This window comes from Ammospiza caudacuta, chromosome 17 (assembly GCF_027887145.1).
Source record: "Ammospiza caudacuta isolate bAmmCau1 chromosome 17, bAmmCau1.pri, whole genome shotgun sequence".
NCBI classification, from domain to species: Eukaryota; Metazoa; Chordata; class Aves; order Passeriformes; family Passerellidae; genus Ammospiza; species Ammospiza caudacuta.
The window spans coordinates 825,031-847,074 of NC_080609.1; the positions used below are offsets into that span (position 1 = coordinate 825,031).

At 48.5% G+C, this 22,044-nt stretch overlaps 1 pseudogene; it reads right to left on the reverse strand.

Moving 5' to 3' along the window:
* Positions 1 to 14,407: 14,407 nt before the first annotated feature.
* LOC131565403 (cytochrome b-like) lies at positions 14,408 to 15,574 on the reverse strand (annotated as a pseudogene).
* Positions 15,575 to 22,044: the final 6,470 nt, after the last annotated feature.

The following is a 22,044-nucleotide window of genomic DNA, read 5'->3' on the forward strand; positions in this document are numbered from 1 at the left end:
GATGACTCCTGGCTGTCAGGGACAAGCTGTAGTGTCTGACTGCTTTGTTCTGTTTGACTTGAGGTGCAAGTGTTGACATCTCACCGGGCAGCCTGCAAAGACTTGCAGGGAATGTGTGGCAATGAAGGACCCCAAGTTAGGAGTGAGGCACAGGAGCAGTGCCCACCAGAAATGCTCCAGGTCCAGCACATCATGGGCTCTGAACCTGCTGCTGCAGCAGCATCACCTCGAGGAAGCCCTTCTGTGAAACCTGGGAACTCAGGCTCGGGCACATCCCGGGAACAGGAGACTGAGGAGGAGTACCTGGAGCTGCTGGGTACGTCTGGGGTGTTTCTTATCTGAGGGACAGTGTGTTGTGTGCAGGTGTCAGCAGAGCTGTACCAAATGCTCCTCCTGAGCTCGGTGTCACAGGGCCATTTAGGACTCCCCAGAGGCAGTGCTGTGCTCCGGGGCAGCGAGAGAGCTCTGGGTGTTCCTGCTGCCTCTGAGGGCACCTGGGACTGGCTTGGGTTTGCCTGAGCTTCCCTCTCTGCTAAAGGCTGAAGCAGGGATTGTTCTTGGATCAGCAGAAGGCTGTGACCTTGCAAATGATCCAGGCAAGTCCTGTGTGCTAGTGGCCAAACTGAACAGAATTTTTAGCTTCCTAAATTCTCCTTAGACTCCTGACTTCCAACCAGTCATCACAGCAAAAAAACTTCACAGAAATGGACTGACTTTGGAGTTTTGGCTTTTTGGTTGGGGATTTTTTTTTGGAGGGGTGGGGTGGGATTGCTTTTCTGTTGTTCATTTTTGGTGGGGGTTTTTTGTTGTGTTTTTCCCCATCCTGAAAGAGCCCTTCTACCCCACGTTTTACTGATGTCATTTTTATGACTGTTACTGTTACCACTACTACATCTGCAGTTTATTTTCATGAGAATGCTATATTTTTGTCAATAAGAGAATGCTATCTTTTTGTCAATAAGAACTACTTTGAAAGAACATCAGGTTACAGGACAAATAGAGAGCACAAGGTATTTTCCATGTGCCCCCAAAGAAAAAACAGAGACTTTGATAACAAACTTTATTTAATCTTCTAGTTTTATACTTATCAAGATGTGCCCAGGAGACACATCCAAGTGGCGTGGTCAGATAAAACTGTACTGCGGGCATTTCTCAGGAGAGAGCCTCCAGCCCAGCCATGGTATATTCCTCAGATCCATGGCACTTTTCCATACCTGATTCCCACTCTTTCCCATGACTGTTAGAATCCTACCCATTGGCCCAGGCCCTGCTCAGATCAGTCTCTAGGAAAACACATCAAGCCCTTTGTGATTCTGCAGCACAACCCAATGAATCTGCTTCTTGCCCGTAACAGCTGCCAGTGCTGTGCTCTCAGATAAGAGACCTGGTGGGGCTGAGACCAGAGCCCAGTGGATTCTGTGTCTGCCATCACCAGCTGGGACAAAAAGGGCACTGATGTGTGCCTCGGTGTGGCTGATCTCAAAGCCCATCCTGTTGTGTCCTGAATGGGGGCAACAGCTTGTCTGGGGCTCAGGCTCACTCTGGCTTCTTCTCATCAGTGCCTGTCAGTGCTCATGCTTGGGCTTTGCCAGCCTTGTTGTGGTCAGTGCCCTGTCCCTGAGGGCTGGAGGGACTGCAGAGGCTGGAGCCTTCCTTAGCTGGGAGAGGGGCAGCTTTGAGCTCAGCCTGCTCACAAACAGGTCAGGGTCCTGATGCTGAAAGCCCCGTCAGGATCGGTTACAGCTGGAGCTGCTCTGGTTTACAAATGGGAAGGAATTCCTTTGGCAAACTGCTGGAAGGTGGGGAAGATGTCCTCCTCTCCTGGGATTGTATGTCCCTGTGCTTTGCTTCCTGTCAAGAGAACTCTTCAAAGGACTGTACAAATCAGTCTCTGTGCTGGCCACCTGTGCTGCAGGGCTGTCTGCCTGGTTGTGGTTGTTGTTACCCAGCCGACCACAAAGGGCTCAGAGCTCCAGGCGCTGGGGCTGCCTTTTGTATCTCCTGGAAGCTGGGATCTCTGCTTTAAAGTCAGCATCTTGCATTTTGTTTCCCTCAGGGAGAATGGTGAACACCACTGAAAATCCCCTGATGAAATACACGCATCTGAATTATATTGGCAGTGGGTGAGTCCAACAGCAGTTACTCCTGCACAACCGTGGGCCAGGTGTTTTTGGGGTGGAATGTCTATCCAGCGTGAAGTCAGGCCAGCTGCAAAGATGATCACACACTGGGGATAGATGGTCCCATCTCTCAATGCTGCTCAGAATTTGTGAGTAGGCTAAGAAGGCATTGTCAGAGATGCCTTGCTACCGAGGTCTTGCCTGCATCAAGGAACAGGACCTGGAAGGTCTCCTTGTCTCTCAAGTGTGGGACAGCTCTGTGTTAATTTCTTTAGCATTTTGTGTATGTCTCAAAATCATACTGGCACACTAATGAAAAGAGAAGAAACTTGCTTGCCTGAAAGTGCAACCTATGCCCTATCAAAGCTGTGAGATAACAGTTCCCAGGAACAATTCTTTCCCCTGGTTTGAAGAGGGAAACACTCTGTGGTCAGGATAGGAACCACACTGTTTAGACAGTGAAACTCAAGAGGAAAGACTAAACTCCCTTTAGAAATTAAACCCCAGTGCTTCAGGAACAGGCCCAGTGCCCATGCACTTGAGAGGAAAATGCATCATCTGCCTTCTGGCAGAGCCCTCCTGCATCCTGCAGGTTTTGACACTTCCAGCAGAGATCTCCTGTGTGGGCTGGCTTTCACTGCAAGATCTAAACAGCTTCTCCTTTCTCTGCTTCTGTTTTGTTTCTAGGACTTTTGGAGATGTTTACAGAGCACTCGACAGTGCCACAGGAGGAGAGGTAAATGTCAACAGCCCCTGCAGGCTCTGCTGCACTCGAGGGCTTTCCCCTCTGGTGTGAGCTGTGGCTGGAGCTTTGGGCAGAGCTGTGCTGAAAAGGCACAAGAAGCACAGACTGGTGCCAGCCCACAGAACACATTTGGGACTCTGTCCTCCTCAGCTGCCGGAAGGAAGGCACGGAGGGCAGCGGTTCCTTTCAGAGAAGGACGCGCTCACTCGCTCTCCATTGCTAAAACAAAGGTGGTGCCTGCGAGCACCTCACTGCTCTTTGGGGCTGCAGCTTCAGAGTCCTGAATTCTCATTTCTGGCTGCCAGCAAATCCATCTGAAAGTTACTGGTAGTTCCTTAGCCACCTGCAGTGCTGCACTAGGGAACTGCATGTAGGGAGAGATCTGCAAGGCGTCCTTGAAAGCCCTAAGCCCTGCCCATATCACAAGATGTATCCACAGAGTATTAAGGCATGGATTCCTTCTTCTGAGTCCCAAACAAAGCAGCAGAGAGTGCGGTCAGCGGTTTGTGGGTGATAACTGAGACACCGTTGTTACCAAGTGGTCAAGGCCAAATGTCAGTGGCCCCACGTGTCCTGTAACTGGCTCCCAAGGGAGCAGAGAAATGGGCTGTTGGAATGTCAGTTCCTGATTACTGCAGTGCCTAATCACAAGGCAGTTTGGCACAGCTCAGCTGTGTCATTGCAAAATCACTCGCTCCACCTGCCTTGTGGTCTCGTGCCACCAACCTCTCAAGTTACTGATTTTCAATGTCATTTTAGGTGGCAATAAAAAAAATAAATCTTCAAGGAGTGAGAAGGAAGGAGCTAACCTTTAATGAAATAATGATCATGAAGAGGTATAGGAGTCCCAATGTTGTGAATTATTTAGACAGGTGAGAAGTCATGGTCTTATCCCATGGATGTGTGTTTACATAAAGCAAACATGAGAGGTTAAAAACCCACTTTGGTCAGTGGCAGCAAGTAAAGCTGTTAATTTTTATTTATTCATATTTCTCTACTCATCTCCAATGGATGAGAAGAGAGTGTATCTTGTCTGCATGAGTCTTCCCTGGCACACCTAGTTTGATAATTACTCCAAAATTATTCAAAACCTGGATCAGCTGTATCTTCCTAACTCAATAGCCTCAAAGTTCACTGCCTCCACATTTGTTTGGGATTGATTTTTTAAAGTTTCTTAAGTGCAGATGAACCATCCTAAAGTGGATTTCCCTTGGATTGTTGTCCCTCTTTGCCATTGCTATGCATGCCAGGAAGACTAGGTGCTTATTTCCAGAAACACCATGCCTGACATGTTTTTATCTGGGCTGTTTCTAACTGCACTTTTCATTTGCTGCCCATCTAAGACATCTTCTTTTTCACAGATGTGTCTTTCTCTTTGAGACTGCTCAGATTGCAAATAATGCACAGCCAAGAGGGAATGTCTATTCCTTTGATTCTGTCCTTGTCACAAAGGCATCTGGAAATAAGAAACCTGGAAGCAAAAAGTCAACGTAGCCATGTATGTTCATCTCTACCCCCTTGTTCCCTTCTTTCAGCTACCTTCTGGGCGAGGAACTCTTGCTGGTTATAGAGTACATGGATGGAGGTGTCCTGAGCGACATCGTCAGCCAGACCTGCCTGTCTGAAGATGAGATGGCAGCCATCAGTCGGGAGGTCAGCAATCCCAGCTGTGTTTCCAAGGGCTTGGACAGGATTGTCTGGGAAACAGGGGCTCAGAACAGGAGAGGTTTCCTGTGCTGAGCTTTGTTTCTGTGTTGCTGGTATGCTATGGGCAAGTAAAAGCATCTCAAGTGAAAGGCCTGCCAGTGCCCCTGCACTCCCTGTACTCAGTGCCAGCACTCTTATCTCCTGCTGTTGTATTCTCGCTCTGTCTCTTGTATTTGTATTTGCTGTTCTCCACCTTGCCTCTCTACATGTTTGCCTGGAGTCTGTCTTCACTGCATTCCTTGCCTGTAAAAGCAAAGGTGCTGGTGGCAGGATTTGAAACAAACAGCAAAGAAAGAAGAGAGAGACTCGTTTCTCTCAGTGCTCAGCTAAAAAGGATAGGAGTGCAGCCAGAATGCTCTTTGCTTCTGAGCACATGCGCTGCAGCAGGAGTCATCCTGGCTGGTTGGCAGGGGACAGCCTACAACAGCAGGTGCTGTTGCTCTTTCAAAAGCTGACGTGCCTTTCCTCAGAAAGGTCCTGCTCTGCAAGTGTTGGAGCAGCAAGCTCTTCCTCTCAGTGGCCATTACTGTTCTGCCATTACTCCCCATTCCCCTGGAGAGGGAATCTTTTAGATTCTTTGTTTCCCTTCTTGTGTGATGAAATCACATCACTCATTTTTGCCCTTCTGTTTCTGTTTTCTCGCTCAGTGCCTGCAAGGACTGGATTTTCTTCATTCAAATGATGTGATCCATCGAGACGTGAAGAGTGACAACATCCTTCTCAGAACGGACGGTTCTGTCAAACTGGGTCAGTATATTCTTGGTCAGGTGCAGCGTTCCAGGGATGTGGGTGTGGGGCTGCTTGGCGTGACTGCCAGCTCCCCAAAAATGGTGCTGGTGGCAGTGCAGGGACCCCTGCTGCGAGCTGAGGGCACAGTTGCAACGTGCACAGAGGTAGAAGGAGCCACAAGCAGTCAAGAGTGGCCTTGCTCTGTGTGTGTCCCTTCCAGAGGGAGGGAGTTACAAGTCTAAAGTTTCCAAAGAACAAAAGCCACTACTAGATGCAGTGTAAAACATGGGGGGAGTTTTAAAGTCGCCAATGCCAGGAGATTCAACAGAGCAATTTCAAACTTCTACTGGGGAATTCTTCTGCTTGCTTTCCTAATTGCACAGAATTGAGATAAAACCAGTAATTTGTTTTCTCCTCAGCTGATTTTGGCCTCGCTACTCAGCTCACCCCTGAGCAGAGCAGACGGTGCTCGGTAACCGGGACTCCTTGGTGGATGGCGCCTGAAGTGGTGACAGGTCAACCATATGGCCCCAAAGTGGACATATGGTCTTTTGGAATTGTGGGAATTGAAATGATAGAACAAGAACCTCCTTACTTGGGCGAAAGTTCTGGCACGGTAAGGAGCAAATACTCACTGATCCCACTGTCTTTCTCACCTCTCCCATGTCCTGTGTGCCACTGGACAAAATCCCATTGCCTTCTGCTGGAACTACTTCCACCAAGGTCCCCTCCTACAAATGTTCCTGCAACACATCAGCATCTGCTGGACTTTTGGTTGCATCAGTGGGGGAACTCAAGCCTTACCACATGCAAACAAACTCCAAACAAACTCCATTCTCACTCAACACTTTCCTTTGGGTTAGTGGTTCCAGTTCTTTTGTCTGTGTAGATGGCCTTAATAACAGGAAAAAAACATCTTAAAAGTGTTGTTATCTTTCCAGAAATGAAGGAAGGAAACCCAAACCCAACAAAATTTCTAAAACCGTGGTCTTTAGAGAGGAACCTAACCCTGTGTGCAGTTTCTTCTCACTGGAAAACATGGGCATAAGGGTGTAATGCACAGAGTGTCTTCTGCTTCTTGTGCAGTGCTGCTGAAACACTCAGTGACCGTGTTTCTCTCCTAGCCCAAGCAACATTCTGCACGTCACCAAGCCAGAGCCTGGTGATGTGGAGAGCCTGCCAAAACCTCCTGTTTGTTTCCTGGCACTTTCTGGAATGGGCCTACCATTACTGCATTGACTTGAGCAGCCAAATGACTGGAGGGTGTCCATAGGGATGGAACCTCTCCTTCTTCTGACCTAGACAATTTTTCTTTTGCTGCAAAAATGGGAAGCTGAAATTTTCAGACTGCTGAGAGACAGAGCTGCAGGTGGCTCCTGTGTGCCCAAGCAGGCATTTTCATCCCAATACATTTGTGCAGGCATCTTAATGTGTCTGTGTTGAAGAGGAGATTGTAAATGTTTGTTTCCCTACCTGGGTATTAACTGATGGATTTCCTTTCTTTTCTTCCAATTCCCATTGTTTTCAAGAACAGCACAAAAAGCTTGATGAGTTTTGTTCTAGGGCACGTGCGCTTAAAGGACCAACAAGCACTGCAGAGATGCCTTTCATGTACTAACCCTTGAAATTAGTTAGTATAGCAAAGTCCCTCTTCCAAAAGCCATCTCAAGCTGGCATGAATCCTCAGAGAAGCAAATGTCCTTTTGCTGATGTAGTTCCCACTAACTAGATCAGGCAATGAAATCAGCTGCCAAGGCAAGATCTGCAGGATGGTGGAGAAGCTGTGGCTGCATCGGGGTTTGGGTTTTTGGTTGGTAAAGGAAAGTCATCTCTGGGTCTGTGCCAGGGCAGAAACTGCCACTGAAGAACAGAGGTTAAACAAAGGGATCTGGGAGAGCCTTAGAGATGTGAAAGCAGGAGGTGGAGCCTGGTGTCTCCTTTCTCTCCAGGCTACATACCTGATAGCCACAGTAGGGACCCCAAAGCTGCGGCAGCCCAAGCTCCTCTCGGCTTTGCTGCGTGACTTCCTGAGCTGCTGCCTGCAGACAGACGAGGAGCAGCGCTGGTCTGCCAAGGAGCTCCTGCAGGTAAAATGTGAAGGGGCTGCAGGTGAAACAGGCTCTGAGGGATGGGCTCCTCCTCCACTCAAGCCCAAGGCAGCAGATGAGCCCCCTTCCTCCTCACCTCCACTCTTGCTGCTCTTCAAATGAAAATGGTGAGGAATCCTAGACTGGGCTGGGCTGGCAGGGCCCTGTAAATGTCCTCTGGTGCAAGTGTCCTGCAATGAGCAGGGACATCTTTAAAGAGATCGGGTTGCTCAGAGCCCTTTGCCACCGGAGCCGGAATGGTTGCAGGGATGGGGCTCCTACAAGCTCTTGGGGCAAGCTGTGCCAGGGTGGCACCATGCTCCGAGTAAACAAGTTCTTCCTTAGACCTACTCTGATTAGGTGCCCTTAGTGTTTAAAAATATTTGTCCTTATCCTATTGTAACTGACCCTGTTAAAAAAGATGTCCCCCACTTTCTTCAAAGCCACTCTGAAGTCTTGGAAAGTCTCCCTGGGGCCTGTCCTTCACAAAACTGAATAACTCCAGCTCCCTCTGCATTTCCTGTGAGGAGATGTGCTCTGTCCTCTGACTGTGTCTGTTGCCCTCTTTTGTGATTTGGTGGAGTGTTCAGTTTTATCTAATGGCAAAAGAATTGAAGTAGAGCAATGCAGGGTACAGAGACATGAAATGGTGGTGGAGGAACCCAAGGAAGCCAGTCCCAGCCTAGGGGTCAGAGATTTGGCTGTGGCAGGAGGGGCTGTGGGGGGCTCACTGTGAGCCTCTGAGGGGCCCTGGTTTGTGCCCCCCATCCCACCCTCAGAGGTTTCTGCCATGCAAACAGGGACAGCTGGGAGGGACTTGTCCCAGCCCCATCTGCTGCCTGGCACGCTCAAGCAGACGGGAACTGTGCCAGGGTTATTGCCAGGTTGTGTGGCAGAGAGGGAACTGCAGGGCCCAGTGCCACTGGGCTGGCCCTGCTGGGAAGGAAGGTGCCATCCAGCACACGAGGGGCAGGGCATGGAAAGGCAGACACTGCTTTCTGTCCCTGTGGGAATCAGCACAGTGCCTGCCTTTCAAAGGCAGGGACCCATGTGAGCCATTGGAGTTTCCTGAAAGGAAGAAAACCCAGGGACAGAAAGCGCCATTTCTAGAGCACTGGCAGGGCAAAAATCCCAGCATGATGAAGACATCACAATAAACAGATGAGTGGGATTCTGGGCCAGGTTTGCCTGTGATGGCAAGGTCTTGCATATTGGGGATGACTGGGGAGCAGATGGTCCCATTGCTCCTCTTTCTGGGTCTTTCCAGGAACTTGATGTATCCTGATTGAGTCCCTGAAGCAATGAGCTTGGAAAGTAATGGTTCACTGTTCTTTGTTGTATTTTTTTTTCCGGTGGACAGCATCCATTTGTAACATCAGCCAAGCCACCATTCATCCTGGCACAAGTCATCAACTCAGTGAAGAAGACGAATAACCCTAACCCTAAACTCTAAACCTAAAACCTAACCCTAACCTTAAATGCTAACCCAAACCCTAACCCTATCCCTATTTCTATCCCTTACCTTTCCGTAACCCCAACCCTAAGCCTCAGCCAAAGCCTAAACCTAAACCCAAACCTGAACCTAAGCCTAACCCTAACCCTAACCCTAACCCTAGGAGACGAGAACATAGCAATCATGTCAAGATGTTATCTCTGTTACCAATTTAGAGTCGGATTGTAGAGTAGGGTTGCTAAAGAGATTTGTAGCATAGAATTATAGATTAGAGTTGTAATTAATAAAGTTTGTGAAACATCAACTCACTTGGAAGATTCTCCTCCTTCTGACCCCTTCAGAAAATTCAACATTTCCTTCTGAATTACCAATTGTTTTTTATTGGTACTAAGTCACACATATGGCTTTTTTTGTATGGTTTCATAAGTGAGGAGGGCTCCTCTTCATTCATCCTCTCCAGACCGCACTGCCTTTGGAATATGACCCACTGGCTGGTTATGGCACAGCTGTGGTATTTCTAGTTGAGGCAGACAGGGCAATGGCATTTGAAGGCAAAACCAAAGGAAGAATGAGGCAGCCCAAACACCCTGTGCAGATGCAGGCCTTCAGCTGTGACTGGAGAGCAATGGGGTTCCTGCCACTTGGATTTGTATCCCTAAATGCAATAATCTCTTTGGCTGGAGGAAAACCTTGCTCAAGTGAGAAAGCAGAAAGATCAGAGAGGGTGCTCGGGAAGGTCTCCTGTGGCGCAGAGCTGTCAGCGCCTGTGAGGTGAGAGCGGGCCCGGCCTTGCCCGGGCTGGAGCCCCAGCAGAGCCCCGGCAGAGGCCGGAGCAGCCTGAGCCCCGGCAGAGGCAGGCTGGAAGGAGGCCCTTGGAGCTGCAAGAGGCAGCAGCCGGGCCCTGGGTGCCTCTTGCTGGGAGCAGGCGAATCCTCCGCTCTCAGAGCCCAGGTGGCAGCTGGCTGCTGCCGAGGGGAAGCGCAGCCGTGCTGGGCACAGCCCGGCCTGGAGGCCATGGCCGTCTGGAGTGTGCCCAGGAGCAGAGAAAGGCCAAGGGCAGCCGCGGGCCGCTGGGCTGGCTGAGGATTCCTCCTCTTCTGCCGGCTGCCCTGCAACTCCTGGCAAAGGCCAGCAGTGTGTGCAGCACTCTGGGCACCGGGGCAGGGAGCCAGGCTGCTCGGCAGGCTGGAGCACAGGGCAGCCTCCTTCAGGCCCGGCACTTGTGCCAGGGAAGCGAGGCCAGCGTGAGGCAGGGACAGCTTGGCAGGGCCCATCTGCAGGAGCCAGCGCCTCACGCAGCTCTGGGAGGAAGCGCCTGCAACCCTGCAGTTCTGCACTGAGCCAGAGCAAAGGTGTGAGATGCAGAGTGTTTGGCAGAAATATTCAGGCCCACCAGGCCGGCCTGCTTTGTGCTCTGTGGTGCACAGCAAGCGCTGTGCAATGCAGCTCTGAGCTGCTGGGAGAGAGGCACATCAGGGATGTGCCTGAGGCATGTGCTTGAGGAGTAAACTGATTTGGAAAGGGGCAGAAGGGTTTCAGCAGGCAATTTGCGTTTTCTTCGTTAATTTCTGAAAGAAAGTCATAATGTGTTGCACATTATGGGTGGGGTATTAGAAAAGGTAGGGTTATTAGAAAAGAAAGGCCTTATAAAATCAGGCCTACCTATTGTTATGTTTGCCCAATTATCCCGTCATAAAAAGAAACCCAAACAATATTAAAAGTAGTAGCAATTTTTATTGAATATTTAAAATATAAAAATATAAAATTGGATAGAAGAGAATTTGATTAATATAAGGGAGAATTTGTTTCTAATAATAGCGCATAAGCAACAGATAACTGCGGGGTACGAAGTGCAGGCCTCTGGGACCCTTGCCACATCACATACAAGCTTGCCAAGTGAATATTCGTCCTTATATACCATGAGTCAATGCCGTCTCCTCCCATTTTCGATTCTTCACACTTCTACCTCTGCCCTCATCATCACCTTTACCATCCATATGCCACCACTTGGTTGGTGGTCGCACAAGTCTTTGGGGGTCGTCTGATGAAAATTTTGTAGTCCTCCTCTGTGTCCTTTAATTAACCTTTGGGTTACACCAAGCCAATAGAATGTAAGCCAAAACTAACATAATTACTACATCTGAGTATTGTGGAGAGTTTTGTCAAAGAGTGGCTTGAGGAGAGAGGACACAGCTGAATTAATTTGGTAAAGATGTCCTAACTAGGGCAGAGGCCTTTTTGCAGGCAGGTGTCTGTTGGGAATTTAGCTGACTAGAGAATGGAAAAGTACAAGACCATGGCTAATTCCAAATCTTGCACCTGCAAGATAACGTGTCCTTGGGCCTAGCTGAGTATGATAAAGAAATGGACAGCGAGACGTGAGAAGTAGAGAACGTAGGCCCAAAGGAATGAGGAAGAGTTAATGGTATAGTTTAACCAATAGATTGCTTGGCTTACAGAATATTCATAAGCTTATTATTTGCTGTATAAGTGTTTGATGCTTTCTTCAATAAACTGGACCTGTGATGAACCATCTGGTGTCCTGGTCTCCTTCCTTCGACAGAGTATCAAGGCAATAAATCCCTTATAATTAGCATTTTCCTGGGACACAACCAGAGAGTTCCTTCTTTGTTAATTTTTAGCAACCATTATCTCTTGCTTTCCTCCTGTTCCTGAACATCTGCTGGGGGAGGGGGGGGGGGGGGGGGGGGCATGGTGCCCCTCCTCTCCCTTTTTCTTCGGCATTACTAATTTTATCTGTTTTAATATTTACAAATATTAATTACTGTATCAATATTGATTCTTGTTTCAATTGTTATCAGCACGAATCATACCTATTTACCACACTGTGGTAAATTCCCAGCTGGCCTGTTCCATCTTCTATGTGCAGCCAGCTAACTTCCCATGGGAATAGTCATGAGTGCACAAGCTATTGTGCTAAGAAAACTGTTTGCATCTGTAATAAACAAGAAACCTGTCCCATGAGCATCCACGAAAGAAAAATGTAATCACCTGAGTAACAGTGAGTCTTAAAAAGAGAGAGTCTTAATATGTACACACTAATACACCTTCTAAGCAATAAATTGTGTGGCAAGGAAACTACCAGCCAGTTGAAGTTGAACACAAGTCTGTGAAAACAGTACAAAAATGAGTTATGTGAATAAAGAATTGGCTTTTCCTGCATGAAGAAACTGAGTCCCAGCTGCTTTATTGACACAGCAATGTGGTTTCACTCAGCAAGAGCACCTGCAGGGTGTATTGATGAAACACTCGTGTTTGATTCTCAGAATAGGAAGGAGAGGCATTTAGTCTAACAAACAGGGCATAGTCTTTTGAATTCCTTTAGCTTTAACAGGAGTGCTGAACCATGTATTCCCCCACTGCAGTGCTTACTGTGTGCAAGTGGCGATCTTGGCCTTGAGAATAAGGAGAGTGGTCCTGCTAAGAAGGTAGCTGGAATGCATTCAAAAGGAAGAAAGTGTTTTAGGAGGCTCTTGACCACCAAAGGACAGTTTGAGGAATGGGAATATTTCCCAAATGACTGTGTCAGGAACTGGAGTCGTGTCCCAGGCCCTGCCATATTTGATCCATGTTTGAGCAGGTTGACAAGACAATGAAGAAAAGTGTCTTGTTTAGCAGGTGGGACCATGACCCTTGAAAGAGAAACAATGGATTGGTCAATGGGTGAGCAGTCAAGCTTTGAAAGGAGAACAATGCACAATGCAGCCCTTGGTGGCAGGGAGTCATGGAGTCATCCTGAGCCATCATGGCCTCATCTCACATGCCAGGCATGTGTGAGCTGCTGCTCTAACTCCTGCTGTAAAATTCCACTCCTAAGCAGGAGATACAAGGCCTAGTTCTGGGCTGAAGGGTTGAGAAGGACGAGATGCACAGCGTTTTGATCCAGGGGATGTCCTGGAAGTGCACTGCCTACCTGCCCCTGCTGCCGAGCACCACGCTCCAACTCCTTCTGTTCAGTGGATTTTTGGGAATTCAGAGGTCAGTATGTATTATATGCTACTGCAACTAACAGAATGAATTTGCTTTGCAAGCCCAGTTTTGTCCTGGGTTATTTTCTGCATGGGTCACCTGAACCTGTGACAATGACCAGCAGGGAGCTACAGGACACTCCTACTCTGATGTCAATAAGTTCTGAGAAGTGATTGAAATATGTCAAAAAATTGGAGGTAATGTTTAGCCGGTAAGTTTCAGCAAAGTATTGAATATGTCTAAGTTCCATGGATACAAACTACTAGGTGAGATTGCTGGGTGTGCAGGGCTTAGGGAAGTGATTCCCTGTGCACCCAGCACTGAAATCAAGTAATGCCTCCTTTCTAACCCTGAGCTGGCAGCAGGGATCAGGCCTTGCTTGGTCACTTTCATTTTGACAACTTCTGTTAGCGGCTAAGAAAGGTCCAAATGAAACCTCCTCCAGCTGTTTTCCTCTGGTTGATCTTTTTAGGCACCAAAGCTCTGTGCCACGGGTGGCCTGGGTGTGTGCAGAGCAATGCAGCCCCCACAAAGCCCTTGGTTTCCCCACGAGTTGCCAGTTTGACTGCTTCCAAAGGGGAAGAAAGGCAGAGATGTACATCCACAGGAGTCCTGGCCATGTCCAAGAAAGGTGCAAATATGTGGGGAGATTTGTTAGCAATGATTTCAGCTGTTATGCCAACCCAGTGCCTTCTCTCCTGCTTCTGTGCATTATAGGTGAGTAATGTAATAGTTGGCTCTCACAATTAAGAGATAGATATTATGTGGATAGATATTATGTTCAAATGTAAAGTGCTGTTATTGTAATATGTCCTCCCATAGTCCTCTTTCTTATCCCCCTTGTAATAGTCTTGGTAGTCAGGGCATTTGGGGAGGGCTGGCTTGTGACCAGCAGGCAGGGTGTAACAACACCTGACCTCCAATCAAGATGCAAGAAAGTAATCTCCACCACTGGACGGCAGAGAAAGAAGAAAGAATTGACTGACCAAACATTGGGAGGGGCTAAGGGTAAAAAAAGCAGAGTATCCCTTTTGTAGATGAGCATGCGGCTGCTAATCATGGAGACTTCCCAGTGCTGCAATCTTTCCTTATACAGTCTTTTCTTAAAGTTTAATAAACCTTTAAAAACTTAAAGGTTGCCACCTTCTCGTAGTGACATCAGAAGGTTGCCTTGGTGCACGGAAGCCCTGAGTGTCAGAGCCCACTCCTATCCGCCTGACTGGGGTGTCCAGGGCACCTACACTGGAGCGTGGATACTTGCATGTATATACCTAGCTGCCCCTGTGGCTACAGACACCCCCTTTTTAGCTGAACGCCTTGACAGGAGCTTTACCAAACCAGTGGCATCCTAATGCTCTTTCTGTTTCAAAATCAGAAACTCAGTCACTAAGAAAGAGCAGGAAGACATACAAAAGCCAAGTAAGGATACACCCTAACCTAAGTAGAGAGGAAACATCTACTTACTTGTGAAATGTGTCATAAAATAGGCACCATAAGTAATGCCATAGGCAGCAAAAAGCAAAGGAGCAATTCACTCAATCATTTTAACACTGCCCTGCAAGTTTGCAGGCTGTGCTCACACAGTGGAAAAAGCAAGGCTCCTGTGAGTGTGCAACAGCCCACTGACAATTGCCTCAATCAGAGGGAATAGAATTAGAATGATTGGGAAGTATGTGAATGAGGCTAGTTGGCCAATGATGATGAAGGGGTGTCCTACTGGCTGGCTGCCTACTCAGGTTAGGATGAGGACGTTGGCGACTAGGGTTCAGAACAGGATTTGTGATAGGGGGCGGAAGGGTATTGATTGTAGTTTTGATGTATGTAGTAGTGGGGTGAGGAATACGATGAGGATTGAGGCGGCTAGAGCTAGTACGCCTCCTAGTTTGTTTGGGATGGATCAGAGGATGGCGTAAGCAAATAGGACATATCACTCGGGTTTGATGTGAGGAGGGGTGACTAGTGGGTTGGCTGGGGTGAAGTTTTCTGGGTCACCTAGGAGGTTGAGGGAGAATAGGGCTAGTGAGACAAGTAGGGAAAGCATTAGTACGAATCCTAGGATGTCTTGGATGGTGTAGTATGAGTGGAAGGGGATCTTGTCACAGTCTGTGGGAATGCCTAGCAGGTTGTTTGAGGCTGTTTCGTGGAGAAAGGTGAGATGGACGAGAGTAAGGCCTACGATGACGAAGGGAAGGAGGAAGTGGAGAGCGAAGAATCGGGTCAGTGTGGGGTTGTCGACAGAGAACCCTCCTCAGGCTCATTTGACTAGTGTTTGCCTGATGTAAGGAATGGCTGACAATAGGTTTGTGATTACAGCTCCTCAGAATGATATTTGGCCTCATAGTAGGATGTATCCTACGAAGGCGGTTGCTATGAGGGTTAGGAGGAGGATGACTCCAATGTTTCAGGTTTCTTTGTTTAGGTATGAGCCGTAGTAGAGTCCTCAGCCGATGTGTGGGTAGATGCAGATGAAGAAGAAGGAGGCTCCGTTTGCGTGGAGGTTGCGGATGAGTCAGCCGAATTGTACGTCTCGGCATATGTGAGCGACAGAGGAGAAGGCTAGATTGGTATCTGCTGTGTAGTGCATAGCTAGCAGAAGACCTGTGACGATTTGAGTAATTAAGCAAACACCTACTAGAGACCCAAAGTTTCATCATGTTGAGATGTTTGATGGTGCTGGGAGGTTGATTAGGGCGTTGTTGATGATTTTGAGGATTTGGTGGTTTTTACGAAGGTTGAGGGCCATTGGTTATTTCTGTATGTGGCTACGAGGATGATGAGAATGGATAAGGTGAATGATCCTAAGTAAGCTTTGATTAGGCCTGAGTGGAGGGTGGTGGCAGTTTTGGTTGCTGTAAGTTGTAGGCTGGCTAGCCCCTCTGGACCTACTATTTTGTATTAGGAGAGGTCAATTAGGTGGGATGCGATGTTCTGTCCTCCTTTGAGGAAGTTGGTTATACTTAGGCGGTGGGATAGGGGGTTAAAGTATCCTAGGGATGTTGAGAAGTTTGAGAAGGGGGCTTGTTTGGTCAGGATGAGAAAGCTTTAGCTTGGACAACAGGAGCAGGAGCCTCGTGAGGGGCCTTCAGCATCTCCTCAGTGCATCCAAATATTTGAGCCACTTTTGGAAATTACTTTTCCCCCTTTTTTTTTCTTGTTTTTTGTTTTTTTTTTGTTTGTTTGTTTGTTTGCTTGGAGGAAGAGGCTGTTCATTTTCTTCTTCTCCCAGCTAAAGTTCTTTTCATCATTATTTTCTGCCCTTTTATAGCACTGGGACTGGGTCTGCTAGAATTTTAATTTCCAAGGTATCACTTCTGGAGAATGCAGTAGTTTTGCATGAGAACACATCATTCTGTGCAGGGACCTTGGTGCAGAAGGAACTGTTGTGGTTCCAGGCCAGCCAGTATGGCCTTACAGATCACTTTGAGCTTAGTAGTGCTCATGCCTTTTTGCAGCCCAGGGAATCAGTGTGTGTTTTGGGTTTTGGGAACTGAGCAGGAGGTCAATGCCCTTGCATTCCAGCTGCTCCTCAGAGGTCACAGGAGCTGGAAGGGGCTGGGCTGCATTTCTGATTCCAGCCAGTTTAGCTCCACCACTGTGGTCGAGTCCAAGAGAAGAACTTGCCTGAGCACAGATGCACAAAGAGTGCAGTTCCCAGTGCAATGCTCTGGGTCTGATCCCTTTCTGTAAGGACCTACATGCTCCACATTCCCCAAGAGTGTGCTTTTTTGAAGCAACAGGAGAGCAATCTCAGGATTGTAGTTGAGTGTGGCACTGGCTACCAAGTTCTGATATCTGTAGCAACAGAGAGGACAGTAAAGAGAGATTTCAGTAACGAAATCTATCTATCTCTCTATCTATCTATCTATCTATCTATCTATCTATCTATCTATCTATCTATCATGTAGCATTTACATAATTGAATCTTCCTGGCTCTGGTCCAAGGCAGTTGGAGGTGCAAAAGTCACCTAAAGCATCCCTTTCTGGAGAGGATTAGAGACATGTTCCCTCAACCGATTCTGAGCAGGCGGAGATGTTTTCCTCTCCAGATATGATGGTTTTTCCCTTCAGAGTTGTTTCCCTTCTCTGGCCTCTTGTGCCCTGAAGTCCCCAGTTAATTCTTTAAATTTCTGCCTGTCCTAGAGAGGTGCAACAATTCCATGTTTAGGTGGTGTTTGGTGACTCTGGTCACACATGCATTACATGACACATGGTTTCCTTCACTGGTATCCCCAGGGCTGTGTAAGTGCATTCATTCATGGGGCCTTAAGAGAGTCTTCTCTTTCCCTCAGCAGCAGCAGCAGGGAGCGGTGGCAGGGTCAGGATGAGGAGGAGGTGCCTGCCCTGGCCCTTTGCTCCCGGGCCCCAGGCCAGGAGGGCTCTGGCTGCAGCAGGGCGCTCTTCGGGCAGCCCCTGGCAGCCTCTGCACAGAGCACGGCACGCTGCCCCGCCCTGCTTGTGCCACTTTTCGTCAGCAATACCCTAGCTCCTCTTCACAAGGAAAGAACTACAGCAATCTAAAAAGAGATCATTCAAGTACGGTTCTGTCTGCCTTTGTGTTGTACTTCAGGGCATGTATTTTTTTGTCTAGAATTTCATGATTTTTATGAAAACATGCATTCATATCTGCACATTTTTGTAGTTTTTATTATTCATATACCAAAACACACCTTTTTAAATTCTTAATTTATTGCAGTTTGTAATTTTGAGGTAGTATATTTTAAAATGTCACAAAACAACACCCTTTAGGTAGTTTTTCTCCTTTTTTAAAAATAAAAACATAAGCCATTTTAGTCTCTGTCTCTCCAAGTTGGTTCATACCAGCCTATTTCAAATCAGGGCTACAATACTTTTATAGGATTGAGAGAGGTCCAATGAAATGCACACCAGTGATTCCTCTTGTGCAATGTCATGGCCCTGCCATAAAGCCTCTTTTCACTTTTTTCTCTCATTAGCTCAAATGCAAATGCACGTTTAGTTGCGAACTTACACAAGATGAGCAAAATCAAAATGATTTGAGGGGCCTTTGGGAGCTCCTTGCTGATCTTTCTGCTTCTTCAGCTGAGCAAGGCTCTGATCCAGGCAAAGAGATTGCACTTAGTGCTACACAACCATTTGGCTGGAACTCTGCTGATTTCTAGAACAGCTGGAGGCCTCTATCTCCCCAGGATGTTTTGGCTGAGCCAAGCTTTGCTGGGTTTTGGCTGCAAATACCATTGCCCTTGCTTTTTTATATCTACAAGTACCATGGCTGGGCAAAAACTGCCACGAGGGGCATCTTCCAAAGGCACTTTGGTCTGGAGTTTGTGAATGAACGAGAGCTCCCTCCACTTCCAAACCACATGAAAAAAATAATGAATGAGAACTTCCCATCCTTAACGAACAAATGACAATTCAGAAGTGGATCTAGAGCATCGGAATGAAAAGGAAGGCAATCTTCCAATGGAGTTGTGCTTTCAGGAGTTTTTCTTCTGACTCCACTCACAGCTGGCACTGGAAAATGTCACATCTCTGCAAGCGTCAGTGTCTTCTGTCTACCATCAGTTGTTTTGCTGCAACAATCAGAACAGGCATCAGGCTGGAGAGAAGCTCAGCTGATGCTTGCAATAGGAGCTGCCCCAAGGAGAAAAAAGAAATGAACTTTTACCTCCCAAACCCATCTCCCCAGAGGCTCAAGCAGGATTTCTCTGGTTCCCAGAAATACAAAGAAATAGGGCTGAGAAGACCCTCTGCAGCTATGTGTTCATGTACAAGACTTTGCTGATGCCATTTGGGTTTTGCCTTTTTTCTTTTCTGTCTTTTCTGTATTCCTTGCACATCAATTTAGAGCTCTGTAGGCTACTCGATTTGTGACTACTTTTCCCAGTCCTTTTCCATGGCCTTTACCTAAGCAGAAAGACAAACTTCCAGAGCTCCAAGCGCCTGGGGGTAGAAGGCCCCAGTGTTATCTGGGTTCTTCCTGGGACAGACCCCTGCAGGGAGCTGGTGGACTCACCATCCCTGCAAGTGTGAGATGCAAAGCTGTGTTTCATGTCAGGTACAACCAGGTGAAGTATGTACTTGCGAATGCGAAATGTGTGGACATGGACAATGGGATAGTTGCGAATTCTAATAATAGCTGAGGAAAATAAAGCATGGAAAAAGGCCTATGAACCTATCTTTTGTTTGCAATTAACCCCGGTTGATTTAGGAGCATTGGAATTAAGGTGTTAAGGATGTTGTTTTTTGCTTGCACTTAGTCCATAAAAAAAAAAAGGCTCTGCAATAATAACCTTTTGAAGTATAATTTTAGAATATTACTTGTATCCTTGAAACTGTAGCTTTGGAATATATCTAAAGGAAATATGCTTATCTCACGCCTTAGTGAAGCAGAGAAAAACAGTTTGAGAAAGGAGATGAACATCACCTCAAGGATTTATGGGTTCAACCAAGGGAAGCTGGACATCACTGTTATGAGATTTATAGTCTCTGCAATTAAAAGGTGGACCCACATCTGTGGAGCTGGACTCCACCAGATGGGATTCGTCTTTCTTCTTTCGCAAACTGGACCGTCACCATCTGGGGATACTCCTTTGAAAATACATCCTGAGAAACTAAAATCACAATAGTGTATAGAATTGTGATGTAATGATTTGGAATAAAAATTGCTGATGAGTAAAAATTGGAAATAGAAACTGTTGAAAAAAAAATGATGAGTACCCCTATATATACCTGTAACCATCAATTATTGGTGTGCAGAGGGAAAACTTCCCCCCCCCCACTGTACCCAGTGCTGTTTTGCTCATACTTTACCATATTAAATAATAAATTGGTTTCTGCTTGAATATTGGCCTAGTCAAGCTTCTTATTCATAACACAAGCCTTTAAAAGAAGACTGGATGTGGCACTCGGTGCCATGCTTTAGTTAAGGTATTAGGCCATAGGTTGGACTCGATCATTTTTAAAGTGTCTGTCTTCCAAGCCAGTGATTCTGTGATTCTGTGACTGACGCAGCTTTTCCTGCAGCCCGGGAAAGGGCTGCGGAGGCCCTTGGCCAAGAACGGCGATCAGGGCTCGTGGAAAAGAAGCAAAGGGCTCAAGGCGAAGGCTGGCAGGGCACAGCTGCCCCAGAGCGGCCCAGAGCGAGCCTCATGTCCTCCTCGTCAACCTGCGCCCTCTGCGCTGCCCTTTGCGGCGCCGGCGGCTGCTCTCGCTGCGGGGCTCCAGGGCGTGCTGGGGGCCGGGCCCCTCGTCTTCGGGAAGCGCCGGAGCCTCGGAGGTGAGCGGCTGCTGCTGTGGCCGGCAGGGGAGAGCTGCGGCTGCGGCCCCGGGCACGGCGAGCTGCCGCTATGGCCGGCTCCTGCCGCGGCTCCTGCCTCTGCTGCGGGCTCTGCTCCTGCCCTGTGCGCACAGACACGGCCGAAGGCTGGCCGGCAGCTCCCTGCCGCTCCGCAGCGGTCCCGGCCGGGCTGCTGCTCTCTGCGGCCTCTGCCCGCCGCTGCCGGCCCCGCCGCGCTCCCGCCTGCCTCTGCCGCAGCCGGGCCCATACGGGAGGCAGCACACTGCGGGCGGCTCGGAAAAGCCCTGCCCGCAAACCGCCCGCCACGGCCTCGGCCTCAGGGCACAGGCTGCCGGCGTCCTCGCAGCTGCGAGCCGGCCCGGGCAGCCTGCCGGCCTCGGCCACAGCTCCCGCCTGTGTCTCCATGGCCGCGGCTGCTCGGCACAGCGGGCTGAGAACAGCCAGCGCCAGCAGCAGCTCCTCACGGGCCCAGGCCCTTGGTCGCTCGGAGCCCGCCCAACCCCGAATTCCAGCCCTGAGGGGCTTGGCATCCCAGTGCATCTCCTGGGGACAGCAGAGTCGGCCGCTGAGCTCAGCCCATGGTGACACCACCAAGTGACCAATGGAAAATTCACCAAGTCTTCATCAGAGACAAGAGAAAACTCCCATGGTGCCTGGCAACCTGAAGCAACTGCGAATTCCAGATCATTCTATCCATGTAGGAAAAGAGGCTTTTACATTAAAGCAGAAAAGAGTTATCTAAAAGGAGGGCATGAACAAACAACAAAGTTATTTGGACTCATGCTTCTTGTGTCTGCTAGAAAGGCCAAGAAGATGCACTCCTTGCTCTTCTGACACAGCTCTCTCTGTTCATGGTGTGGGACAGAGAGTGCTGATGATGTCCAGGAGCTGATGCAAGGGACAGGGACAAGGATGCAGCAGGCACAGTGCCAAGCTGACAGAGGGATGATCTCTGGCAATGGCACTGAAGGAGAAGAGTTTGCAAGCAGGACAGAAAATGGCTCTTTGTTTCACCTCTTCTTTCAGTGCTGCTAAGAATGTAACCTGGAGCAAGCTGGGAACACCAGAGCCTGGAGCCCTTTCCAGGCAGGGCTGCATCAGACACAAACCAGCAGGGGACTGAGGAGCCCCTGGGGTAGCAGTGAGCAACCTCGGGCTCTGCTCACTGCTGCTGGCATTTTCTATTGAATCATCTCCAAGGACTTCTGTTGTGCTCTGTATTTCTAAGGATTTCCCCCCTTGGTTTTTTTTGGTTGTCTCCTACACCTTTTTTTCTCCATATTTTCCTACCCTGTCAGCAGCAGCCCCTGTCCAGAACTGGCTCAAAAATATCAGCAAAGTAGCTAGGAACAACAATGGGTGGAATCCTGCGGCTCAGGAATTCATGCCAGAGCCCTGCCTGTACCTTATGCTTTGTCAGGACCTCCTTCTCTGAGCAAAAACTAGGGATTAGTGGAGTTTTTTTGCCAAAGAGCTCCTGAGAAGCAAATGTTGTCCTAGATTTCTCAGGAGTGTATCCGTTAAGTTCATGGCTGGCAAACAGAAAGTAAGGCCAGGGTAGCAGAGCAGCTGGGAGCTGGCCACTCCCTGCAAAGGGCTGGTGTATGATGTGAGAACACCACGTTCCAGGAGGGGCGAGCAGGGTCAATGTGCTCACGGTGCTGCCAAATAGGTTTGGGTTCACTTAGAGAGTAGTCAGGAGTGGTGAGCACTGGAAGATCCAGCTGCAGTCCCCATCCATGTCCCTTTCAGTGCTGGCTTTAGGGTGTCTGCAGCCTGGATCCAGAGTGCCCTGGGAGGCTCCTGAGGCTGCCTTTGCACTCAGGGTGAGGATGCCCAGGAGCCCCTGAGGCCGCAGTGAGGACCAGGGCTGGGGCTTGTGGCCTGGCAGGTGTGGCTCTGGGGGCTGTGACATGCCAGGGCATGGGTCACTGTCA